Source organism: Mangifera indica, unplaced genomic scaffold (assembly GCF_011075055.1).
Source record: "Mangifera indica cultivar Alphonso unplaced genomic scaffold, CATAS_Mindica_2.1 Un_0006, whole genome shotgun sequence".
NCBI classification, from domain to species: Eukaryota; Viridiplantae; Streptophyta; class Magnoliopsida; order Sapindales; family Anacardiaceae; genus Mangifera; species Mangifera indica.
In genome coordinates this window covers 5,013-18,427 of record NW_025401098.1, presented here as the reverse complement: position 1 = coordinate 18,427, position 13,415 = coordinate 5,013, and the positions used below count along the sequence as shown (strand labels likewise).

At 30.1% G+C, this 13,415-nt stretch overlaps 1 pseudogene; it reads right to left on the bottom strand.

Annotated features, from left to right (window-relative positions):
• Positions 1–4,027: 4,027 nt before the first annotated feature.
• Positions 4,028–6,871, bottom strand: LOC123205453 (annotated as a pseudogene).
• Positions 6,872–13,415: the final 6,544 nt, after the last annotated feature.

Here is a 13,415-nt window from a genome sequence, read left to right as displayed (position 1 = left end):
TTCATACAAACCAGTCCTACCAACCGACTGGATTTTTATCAACATAATCACAATTAACAAAATAATTACTTAATAGTAACCATTATAAAAATTACCACCCACAGAAACTTTATAACCAATTTCAACAGCTAGTCATATATATATATATATACACACACACAATTACATATATCCAATAATTAGAAAGATATATATATTCTGAAATCATGTATATGCTATGATTCCTCATGTATACATGTATAACCATAAGATGAAATATGCCCATCTATTGTTTTCTCTTATTCTTTTCAAGCCTTATCGAGCATCATATTATTTTCTCATGTATTTACATATATCTCATGCATTCCATATGAATATACATATTTATTATAATGGTTTTTACACATATCATGCACATAATTAAACAAAATTAACCTATATCACATAAAATGACACTTTTATCCTTATGGCCAAAAAAGTTATATGCTTACCCATAGTGCAAATTATTCTATCAATTCATCATTTCTCACATACTCAATACACAAAATCAACTAAGCTAACCCTAGGAATAAGAAATGTCTAAAATACCCTTATGGCAAAAGAATTACATCATAAGTCCTAATGAATTTCTTTATTTTTTTAAAGCAAAAATCACCTTAATTTTATACCCTACACACTTATATAAGTAAAGGTTATTTGAATAACCTAACTCAAATTATTTCAAGTATGTAAAGTATGAAATTCTTACTTTTTCTTTGCTAATTAAGTTATTTAAGCTTATCCTCCTTTTCTACTTCCTAGCAACCTTAATCAACCAAAAACATAATCATCCATCAAAACTCTAAACTTGACATCTCTTAAAAATTAAACTTTTTATCTTAGAACTTATCAGAATTAATAGATCTACACTTTTTATAACTGGCGACTCTGAAAATTAGGTGGTTTAGCTAGGTTTTTTGGTGAATTTTTGTTTGAAGAAAAAATTTAGTAAAATTATGGAGCATTCTTGGCCAAGGAAGAAGAAAATGAATAGGTTGGTTGTTTTATAAGCATTTTGGACTAATTTACCCTTAACTTTCTCCATAAATGACTATTTTATCCTTAGTCAATTACCAAAAACCCATAGCACCATTATATAATTTCAAGTGTGCCATTCAATTTACATTCCCACTTTGTCTCTTAAATCCTTCTAAAATGACCATTTTACCCCCTTTGAAAATTATTGCTCATTTAGTAGTTTTAAATAATTATTTTACAATTTCTTTAAACAATAAGTTATAAAATTAACTCTAGGGGTAATTTTGGAATAGAGTTTACAAGCATACCTAAATCCGGGTGTTACATTAGGTTCATTGAAAATGGTAACATTAGTGAGAGTGAAAGAATGCATAATGTTAACATTTAAGAAGTTAGGATGAAAGATGTTATACCCAAAACTTCTACAATTGTTATTTCCCACTATTATGGATTATAACTGCGATGCCTTATTTCAGGACCTAGGGTTGTCGATAGTATTGCTAGGGTGCTAAAAATTAACTTTTTCATAATTTTCTTCTCTAAAAACGACAAATATTTTAAAAGTGTTAAATATATAGAGATAAAATATTTTGTCGTTAAAGAAGAACTTCAGAAACAAAAAGTGTCAAATTAAATACATTAGCATTAATCTTATGATTACGAATCCTTTAGCAGAACGATTATCTCCCAAAACATTTAATGAACATATGGAAAGGATGGGAAGTATGGGATGTTATTAATGATATTGTATTATGTTTATATTAAGTTTATCTATTTGATATTCTGAGCTCATTTATGTATTTTTAATATTTTCTATTTTCTATTTGTATACATAATTGTTATAGAATAATGTTGACAAGAATATTCTTATAATAAAGATATTAAAGTTGGACTACTATGATCATCTTTATTAAAGATCATGTTAAGTTGAGAGTTTGTGTTGTGGTACATGGAAGGAACTATGTTGAGAAAAAATGACATACAACTATCATGACTCACATTAATATTTCAACTTAATAATGCTATAATGTTATAGTCAATGTAAAAAAAAATTTGGGTATAAATTTTGTGCACATTATATCTTTCTTATTAAATTCTGAAAGTAATATCATATGAGTCAAGTGTGAGAATGTAAGAATTTTTATGGCTCACATGACATTAAGATTTTATTTTATCAATATAATAGTATTTATTTGATAAAATAAATTAATATAAGATTTTCGATACTAAAATTCTATTGGCTAATATAAATATGTGACTTCTTATTATAAAAATATATTACTTTTTATGATGAAAAAATGTCATTCTTTATGATAAAAAGAAGCAACTCATTTTTAATTAAAATATGTGATTTTTAATGAAAAGTCACAATTAATTCTATAAATAGGAGTTGATCATCTTTTTACCCTTAACACATTTTTCACAACACTTACATTATAACATACTTACACACACTAATAATAACAATTTTTATATAGAAAAACATTAAGTTATTTTTATCCATCATTAAGTCAGAAAGTTAAGTAAGAAAAATCAATATCCTCTATATTTTTTCATGAATTCTTTTTATAATTGGTACGTTATAAAATACGATGGAATTAAGGTATATTTTTCTATTTTCATTTAATGTAAAAAACATAAAGTTCAAAATTTATGAGTATGATAATTGGTTCTTTACGAATGTAAGAATGACTTACATTATGGAAATAATTAACTTATATTAGGGCATAATTAATTGTTTTTTATGCATATAATAACAACTTATATTATGCGTATAATAGTTTAATATTAAATTGTTTCTTCTTAATGTAATTATGTTTTACATTATTAATAGTTCAATGTCATGAATATAATTATGATTTATATGAATTATACTTTGATGTTTAATTGTCTCTGCCTTAAGATAATTATTAATAACTTACAAAATTTCCTCCCGTACATTCTAAACATAACATAAATATATTAAATAACAAAATTAAGTAAAATTAATACCAACATATATTTTAAATATCACAAATATCATATATTAATTACTTTAATATGCACAACAAAAGCATAAAAAAATTTAAAAAATATAAATAATTTAAAAAGATAGATTAGTATTTTAAACAAATGTATTAATATAAAAAGGTCAGGATTTGGGTGGGGGGGGGGGGGGGGGGGGTAAAAGAGGGATGGGCAGGGTGAGAAGAGTACAAATGTCTTCCCAACTCTAGCTCGTCCTTGATTATAAAGATTTTTTGGTTTTTTCTTTGTCTCTATTTGTATTTTTATTAGAAAATCTCTCTCATTAAGCCCAAAGAGGATTAGAGATTTAAATTCGAATTGAAATTACCTACTCTAATAACCAATTTCCCAATCGTGCACACGAGATTCTCGTGTGCTATCTGCGGAACTAACTTGTTACGGACGCCCAACTTATTATAAATAACTGAGAGAATATATTCTCTCTTCACGTAATCGCCCAACAACTTTGAAATATAAAAAAAAATCACCTTATAATATTATTACGTAACCCACCTGCTATGTGGCTCTCTAAAGCATTAAAGACTTGAGAAAAATTGATTTGGCTCGTAAGATTTTAGCCAAATGATGAAGATTAACATGCCCTTTTTTTTTCGGTTTTGGGTAGTACGTACTTTGATGCGATAAGTTAACGTTATCTCTACCAACCCAACCTACATGGACTCCATCTTCGGCTATTTGCTCCGACATAAGTAGTCTGTGGCCGATGCATAATATAAACGAGGAAAATGGAGTGAATATAAAATTTAAGAGGGTTAATAAAAAATAATAAAATTTAAAACATAAATATCTGAAAATTGTTTAAAGTAAGAGGAAGATTAGTTTAATTAAGAGTTATATTTAAAAAAAAAATTTCAGAGTCAAGAGGTTAGTTAACCTTTTTGATCTTATCATGTTCATCCTTAGGTACAATTAAAGATGAATTAAATTGATTCTAATTTAAATGTACCTATTTGAGTTTGAATCAAATTTATAACATCTAACTTAATAAGGGAGTGAAGTAAAATAATAATAATAATAATAATAATATTACAATACCAAAAAGTGAGTTTCATAGTTATTTACCTAAATGCTTATATCTCTCTCTCAACTAAAAACAATTTCATGGAGAAACGGTACATCAAGGTTAAAAGAAAAGCAGAAACAGCGAAAAAAAAATTAAAAACAAAAGAAAATTGTTGTAGGAATCGAAATCCTATGAAAAAGTAAATTAGAAAACAGCACTGAAGTTTACGGCCCAATTAGACAACTTCCAAGTCATTAGTGTTATTGTATCTTGTTCTTTCTATCAGGCGAGCTAATTTCTTCCATTCCTTTTCTCTTGCCATTATTTGTTTCACCGTTAATATTCTCTTTTGATTTTCCCACCGTAACATGAGGCCGAAGCTTGCTTACATCTGATAGCTTAACCGGCTTCAAAAAGAACTCTTCGGCTCCTTCCTCCAAGCACCTGCTAATTCTTGAAGGAACATTTTCTGAGGACATTATGATAACGGGAATATATTTCAGAAAAGTTGATTTCTTGATCTTTCTGAGGAGATCATAGCCAGTCATTCCAGGCATACAGTAATCCGTGATGATCAAATTGACTTGTATATCATGATGATGATGATGAGAAACAGAAGAAAATTCTGAATTTATCTCTTCTTCTTCTTCTTTCAACAAGCCCAGGAATTCCAAGGCCTTACTCCCAGAGTCTACAGTAGTAACTATTTAAAAAAAAACATACAAAAAATTTGATTAATTTCTTCTCAAAACTCCATGGAAAATCAAGAAAATGGAATAGAAATGAAAGTATCAAATTGCTACCTTGATAAGAATAAGTTTTAAGGAGTTTTTCAATCAACTTTCTGTCCATAAGGCTGTCATCGACAGCAAGAACATGAAACTGAGGTTGAGCATCAGCTGCAGCCACACCCTTGATTGAATATTTTTTCATATAATGTAGAAGATGATGAGAGATGAAGGTGATGAAAATGAAGAAAAGGGTAAGTGAGTTTTAAATGAAAGGCCATTGAGAGAGAAATTGAGGATATCTGTACAATTCGGAAAGCAAGATCATGCAGATTTCGTCAAGAATCTTGAGGATCTTCAAGGTTGATTTTTGAATTGGACAACAAGCAAAGAAGATGCGATATTTGTTTGCAATTCATATATTATTGACTTTTTCTTCTCGTAATTATTATTTCCATTTGACCAGCTCGAGGCATCTATTTCAACGTTAATTGGCCTTTTTTTTCGACTTAAGGCTAAAACTTTTCAAACTTCCCGTTAGAGAATTTCATTTGGTCACAGTTTAGGTGGGCAATGGTCACCTGGCCTTGTCAATAAAGCTGGCAGTACATTTTTTCCTTATTTTGTTGCAGGAAATCTTGCCAAGGCAGATGTTGTTTATTGTTTCTTCCAATGCACTAATTCATTTTTGTCAATCTTTTAAAGGATATTCTTGCACAACAAAATATCGAAAGTGACAAATTTGACTGTAATATCGAAAGTTTGGATATAGTTAAGAGTTATGACTTCTACATGTATATATATTGTTACGTCTGGCCAAGACCAAGATAACTAGAGACCCACCGTTACCAAGACCAAGATCATGGGAGGCCTCGATATTGATTTAAAGGTTTAACTATAAAAAACATAATAGGGTATTTAGTTTATATAATATTTTATTACAAAAAAATTATCACAAATATAAATTACTTTAAAAATTAATAGATATATATATTATTACTAATTTGATAAAATTTATATGTATAAATAATATGAAGAATAATAAAAAACCAATAAATGAACATAAAATTATAATAAAATTAAGAGTATCTTGGTAGTCTTTTAATAATACCGAAAGTGAATGTAATAATTAGATTATCTATTATATTATCTGTCATATCACTATTGGTAATAGAAGATTACCAAAATTTTTATTACTTAGAAACTAAACAAAATAATATCACTAATAAAAGATACATTATCAAATTATTATTTCTTTACCTTGAACCAAACCCTTCTCCAAATAATATATCAGATAATATGTTTAAAAGTTTATGTATGGTCCATAACCAAAAGAGGTAGATAAACCAAAAGAGGTAATAGAAATTTATTGGGATTCCTACACTTGTAACATAAATGCTTGTTGTCTACCTTGACCATATGTATGAATTTAGATCGCTAGATCTCATTGTAGACTTGTATATATCTACCTTTAATAGATGTAATTCACCTTCAATTCAAAGCACTGTATTTAGTTGAGAGTAATAAAATAAAGTTTTCTCTATATCTTGTGTTCTTATTCATTCTTGGTGAACTCAAGCATTCCTTTAGAGTTATGAGGTTATTTAGGATTATGTAGTGTTTAATCTTGTGTTTGTGCACAAAAGTCACATTATTCAAGTAAGGTCATTACCATTGGTATTAGAGCATTGGTTCAAAACTTCCTTCTCAAAGAAAGGAACAAAGATAGAAAGTGATGGCAATGTGAGTGATGCAAACAATAGAAAAAATCTCATGGCCGTTTAAGATCTCACTACGTCTTGAGATCCATGAAGACCAAGTTTTCCAAGTTTAGGGCACTGACGGATTATGACAAGAAGATAGAGTGATTCGGTTTATTATAGATGAAGTTCAAGAGAATTTAACAATGATTAATGACTTCATCCTTGATGTTGTTCACAAGACTCTTGATGATAATCCTCGTACAACAACTGATTTCATCACGTTTTTTGAAGTGAAGATATTTGATGGATTGACCAAGCATCACTATTAGACTATAGAGGTAAAAATGGACTTGAAATGGGACTAGTCATGTTTGCATCTCCAATTGTGATCACATGTGTTAAAACTCCTAAACCTAAATATTACAGTAGGAAGAAGGATACAAAGGAGTTGGATAATTTCTTTTGTCACATAAAACACTACTTTGATGTAATCAACTTACTTAATGAGAAGGAAAAAAATAAATCAAGCCATGATGTATCTCTATGACCTTATGGCTAAACAGTGGCATAGAAAATAAGTGAAGAAGAAAAATGGCTTTTGTATAATTGAGAGATGGGAAAGATTTGTAGGAGTTGAAGCAACAGTTTTATTTTAAGAATATGGCATGCAATGTAAGAAAGAAAATGAAGGAGTTAAAGCATACTCATTCGATAATATACTATGCTAAATAGTTCATTAGGCTTATGTTGTAAAACAATGATATGATAGTGTAAGACAATAAGGAATTACTAGTGGTGTTGTTTGTATTTGACAAATTCCATTGAATTTTTGTCAATGGATGTGAACCTATATACACAATATTTGTTTATACACATCTAAAGTACCTATATACACAAAACATGTAGCCATGAAATATTTGTTTATAAAAAGGATGTGAACCTGCGCCTAATATGATGGATACTTTTTCAAAAATTTGATCTAGAAATCTAAGATAAAGAGGGGACCAAGAATGTCATTGTAGGCCATTTATCCAAACTAGAAAAAGATAAATGTAAGAGAATTTAGGAAGAATTTCCAATAGATAATGTCTTCCCCTTTGAACAACTCATGCAAGTATCACACGCTATGTAGACATCGCAGACTATCTAGCATATAGGGTACTGTTGCTTGCCTCATGTTAAGTGCCATATGATAAAGTAGAAAGCATACTGACTCATTTCCACTTAATAAAAATCAGAGGACAATGTAGACTTTATTGGCCTACATTATTCCAAAGCACTTAGATGTTCATAAGTAAATGTGATAGATGTCAAAGAATATGAGCTATCACAAGAAGAAATGAAATGCCCCCTTAGCATTATACTATAAATTGAATTATTCAATGTTAGGAAATCGATTTTATGAGACCATTTCCAAATTCTTATTGGAATCACTATATTCTAGTTATTATGGATTATGTGTCTAAATGGGTTGAAGAATTAACAAATCTCACCAATGATGCCCAGGTTGTAGTGAAGTTCCTGGAAAAGTTCATCTTTACTAGATTTGGAACTCTAAAAGCAATCATCAATGATGCAGAGTCACATTTTTGCAACCATTTATTTGAGAGCGTCTTAAAGAAATATGGAGTTACGCATAAGGTTACAACATCTTACCATTCATAAACTAGTGGGCAGGTTGAGATGTCTAATAGAGAAATTAAAAGCATACTAGAGAAAACAGTGAGCTTATCAATGAAAGATTGAAGTATACAACTAGATGATTCTTTATAGGCATATCAGATCATATATAAGACTCCAATAAGCATTTCTACCTATTGACTCATATTTGGAAAATCCAACCACTTACCAAGCAAGCTTGAACATAAAGCATATTAGGCCATGAAGTTTTACATGAACCTCATAGATGAACTATAAAACCCTATACGCAAACAAGGAAGCTAGGAACACAAAAAAGCTAAATCATATTTTAAATTAAGAAAACCTTAACCCAATGTCTATAACAAACAAGAACCAAAAGTATAAAAACCTTAACCCTGGTGCCTATAATTAACATGAACCAAAGGTATAGGTTAATACCACACTCGAGAATAGATAACAATGAAAGTGATAAGTTAAATTTGAACACTACAAAAAAGTATTCTTGATAAGTTCATGAGTTCGCAAAAGAACCAAGAGAAAATATCTCTTTTTTTGGTTATTAAACTTTCTATTAACACCAAAAAAAGTCTTACCATGGGCGAAAAACCCAAGCTAAGGCAACAAACAACATTGTGAAAAATAAGAGAAAATATCTCACAATTTCATTATGCCAATGTGTATTCCTCTATCTTAGGGACTAAGTGCTTATTTATAGCCCTAGTCTAAATAAGATAACTACAATAATAACAATCCTAATATTTAGGATAATGATAATCCTAATCTTTAAGATAACAACAATCTTAAATAATAATCCCAATGTAATTATAATTCTTAAAGAAAATAAAATTAAAACTCTTGAAACAAATAAAACTCCTAAACAACTAGAAAACTAGAAATACTAGAAAATTGAACTTCAATTGAATTCTCTTGCTTTTTTCACATAAATTTTTCGCCTAATCAAACTTCCACTTTATATTTTTACAAATAAAAAAAAATGCCACCAAGGATGTGCAATAACATTTCCCATGTGTTTAATGATCACCACATCATTTGCCATGTCATCTTTGACTGCTACATCATGCTTCTTATCTTTAAGTTACATCTTCAACATTTTCAATGTTATTTAGCCTACCATACTCTTCCATAGTCCTTCATTATTGGATCACATGTTCTCAATCTTCTATAGATCACATCAAAGTTTCTCAACTTAAATCTCAAGAAAGTAGAAGAGAAAAGATTATTTTAGCTAGAAGAATTCTACCTTGATACATCTGAGAATGCAAAGATATACAAGGAATGGACCAAACAATGGCACGATAAACATGTAATAAGGAAAAAGTTTGTCGAAGGAGATTTAGTATTGTTATTTAACTCACAACTAAGACTTTTTCCAAGAAAACTAAAGTGGTGTTGATCAAGACCATTCAAGGTGATGAAAGTGTTTCCGTATGGTGTGGTTAAAGCTTGGAGTGAGAAAAGAGAAGCACTCCAAGTTAATAGACAATGCCTCAAGCCATATCTAATCAATGAGCCAATCGAAATAGGCACCTTACACTCATTATTAAAGCATTTCTCTACCTATGTAGGAATACAAAGTCAAGCTAGTGATAAAAACAGGTGCCATCGAGAGGTAACTCAAGATTTTTATTACTTTTCTTGTAATTTTTTTATTTTATTTTTTATTTTATTTTATTTTGTTTTGTTGTAGATATATGTTTTAGTCTGAGACCAAGTGTAGATGGGATGATAGATAAGATAAAGAGCTATGGTAATGGATATAAGAGCATTATATGTATAGAAAAGTATATTTCCACACTGATACTTTACCTGCTTTGATATATTTCTTATTAAATCAGTGTTATACTCTCTATTATAAATGTGTTGTTTGAACTAATTGAATGTTCATAGTAAAGCTTTTAAATATATCTATATAGCAAAATATAGGTTGTATTACCCCTAAAGGGTAGCTTGAATAACAAAAGAGAAGACTTCATGTATAAAAGAGCATTGGTTCAAGTCTTCTCTAGTGACATATCAAAATCAAACTCTTAACTTGCCTAGTTTAGTAGTTGTGAAGTTAGTTACTGGACCTAACGTTTGTCCTATTCGGTGTGATTAATTTCAACCTTATGTTATGGTCTGGCTTAAGTAAGGTTTCTCATTACCAAAAAAAAAAATTATAGGTTGTATGTTGATTTGCTAATATGACCAAATACAATTATATTGCACTTTTCTTTTGCCTGTATATGTTTTATTGTTTATTCCTAAGCAATTTGCTAATGATTAACCACATGATAAATATACCTAAGGTGACTAACCATTTCTTTAGTTCTAACATGTTTTTACCTTGCTTAGAGTTACCACTAACAATTGGGCTGGGTTGTAAAAAATGAAACTTTTAATTAGGCTTAGGAAATTCTAAGTAGTAGACTTAAGAGGGAATTAATTGATGGAGGGAAACAAGCCAAATTCAAGAGCCCAAAATTGAAAGCTTTAAAAAGCCTTAAACAAAATCAAGAAAGATAAAACGCACAAATATATCTTTATGTCGATGTTCTCCTTTTCTCATTAGGGTTTCTTCCATATGCATATGAATATGTCTTTTTCTCCCTTCATCATTCAAGCACCTCTCTATTCATAACCTTTATACAACCTCTCTCTCTACCAAGCAAATATTACCTATAGGAAAGAAATGTGTTGCCATTAGGAAACATAAGCACACAACACCTATTGAGCCTAAGCTCACTCCTAAGCACCCAACTATTAGAGCTTATGAACAAAGCCTGTATAAATAAATCTAAGTGACTCCATCACTTGTGTCTTTAACTGTGACCATCTTCAAGGGACTTATTTAGAAACAATAGTTCAAAAAATTTTCAATAAGAGCTATCAAACCCATCATTTACTTAGATTTTGAGGCTCTAAAACACCTTTATGTGTTTGAAACCATAGGCTTTATGTTGAAGTCCTAGTCCTTTAATAAATTTGCCCCGTTAGCCTTACCAACATACCATACCCTCACCTTAGAGTTCCTTAGTTCCTTCACCTTTTATGGTACCATAAACTTGTCCCAATTTAGAAATTAGGTGGTTTAGTTAGGTTTTTGGATAAATTTTGATTGAAGGAAAGCTTTAGCTAAAAATAATGGAGGTTCTCGGCAAATGAAGAAGAAAATGAATAGGTAATGGGTTTTATAAGCCTTTTGGACCAATTTACCCTTAACCTTTTTCATAAATGACTGTTTTATCCTTAACCAATTACCAAAAACCCTTAGCACCACCATATAATTTCAAGTATGCCATTCAATTTTCATTCCCACTTTGTCTCTTAAATCCTTCTAAAATAACCATTTTACCCCCTTTGAAAATTATTGCTCATTTAGTAGTTTTCTATAATTCTTTTGCAATTTCTTTAAACAACAAGTTATAAAATCAACTATAGGGTAAATTTTAGAAGTGGAGTTTACTGACATACCTGAATCTGGGTATTACATATATGACATTACTTTTGGAAAAAATAAAAGAATCACAAACATATCAGGTTGGGAATTCATTATATTTTCACAACAAAGTATAGAGAAATAGGGGATCTTTGTGAAACCTTGAGACCTTGGACATAAGAGCTCTTAGAGATTAATCAAAAGCCACGTGAAGATTAGTTACTGTTAAAGGAAAGGTAAGTAAGTAGTTTTCTTTCCCTTCCAATTTGGATTGTGTTTGATCTGTTGTGAATTGTTAATGGGCATATGTTTGAGATCATGTGATTATTATTGTCACTTATACCTTATGTTAATTATTATCTTGTTTGTGAGAATGTGTGTGTGTTTATATATTAAGGTTGATTTGGCATGCTTTATGAATATGATTTTGGTATTCTTTGATTACAAAGGAAAATGGGGTGATATCGACTTGAATGATAGGTATTGAAAGTTTGGATTTTAGTTTGGATGGTCGAAAATCATAAATTCAGGTAGAAAGACAATTTGCAAAAATCAACATTGCACGCCCAGGTATAGGGGATACACGATCATGTATATCTAGACATAATATTCCCCTTGTTAGGTTGAAGCCATGGTTGTGTTAAATTAGGAATAGATACACACTTGTGTGGTATAGGACACACAATCATGTATCCTATCCTATCCAAATTACATGTTTTTGTTTGTGTGATATTTATGTCATAAAGATTCAATAGTACACCCCCGTGTATAATTAAGAAAAATGGAATTAAATGTTTATAAAAATGGTAGTACTTACATACAATTATGATAATGATTATTTTACCGTTATAGGGAATGAATAAGAGATTAATACAAGATAAGGCCTTATCAAAGGCTAAATTTGATGGAAGTTAATATTGGGGTACTTAACTCTGTGAATGACGACATGCACCCATATTGAAGCAGTTATGAGTCGAAAAAACCAATAATGTATTATATGATTCTCACAACTAGGTTGTGTGTTGTGTGGTTATTCCACCAAGCTTAGTGCAGTGTGAATTCATCACTAAGTTATGTGCACTATGAATTGCCATTGAGCTATATAGTGTGATGGATTATTGAGCTATATGTAGTGTGATCATACCACTGAGCTTTGTGTAGTATGGTGGTAAAAGCATCAGGGTTAATCTGTGTGACCTTGATACTTTTAGATAACTATGCATCAACGTAGGGTGCCTTAGCATTAGCAATGCTTGTGCACACACTAATATTGGACATTTGAGCATTTGAGATGTTTATGTGATATTAGAAACAACTTAGATCTTGCTCTTCTTATGATATGGTATTTATAACTTGAAACATAACTAGCACATGTACTAGGTAGGTCTATGATTGATATCTCAGATATTTCATGCTTTCACTAAGCATCTTAGGCATGGTATTGGTATTTTGTAGGTGGCTTATTCTAAGGTAGGTACTTGTCTTAGACCTTTTGTTAAGAGTGGATTGGCTAGGTGAAAAGGGTTTTAGGCTCTAGGTTGGATTGGGTGTTTGTCCTTCAATTATTTGGCTTTCTTTTTAGTTGGTTAGATGAATAGCTAAGTTTGTAGTTAGATTTATGTTGGGCATTTGGGTTGGCTAGGCCTCTAAAGTGTAGAAGAGAATTTCTATGGATTTTTATGGTTGGGTTATTAAACTTTCTTCTATTTGGCTTGCATTATGAGGACCAAGTGGTGTGAACTGATTTTGGGTTTTATTTCCTAGATTCAAGTTAACCTTATATATGTATTTTGCCATGCACATTTCCATTTCTTGTCTAAGCTTTCTCCAATTTCCTTATTATGTTTTGGTTTGCTATTTGTGATTTTGATCCTATT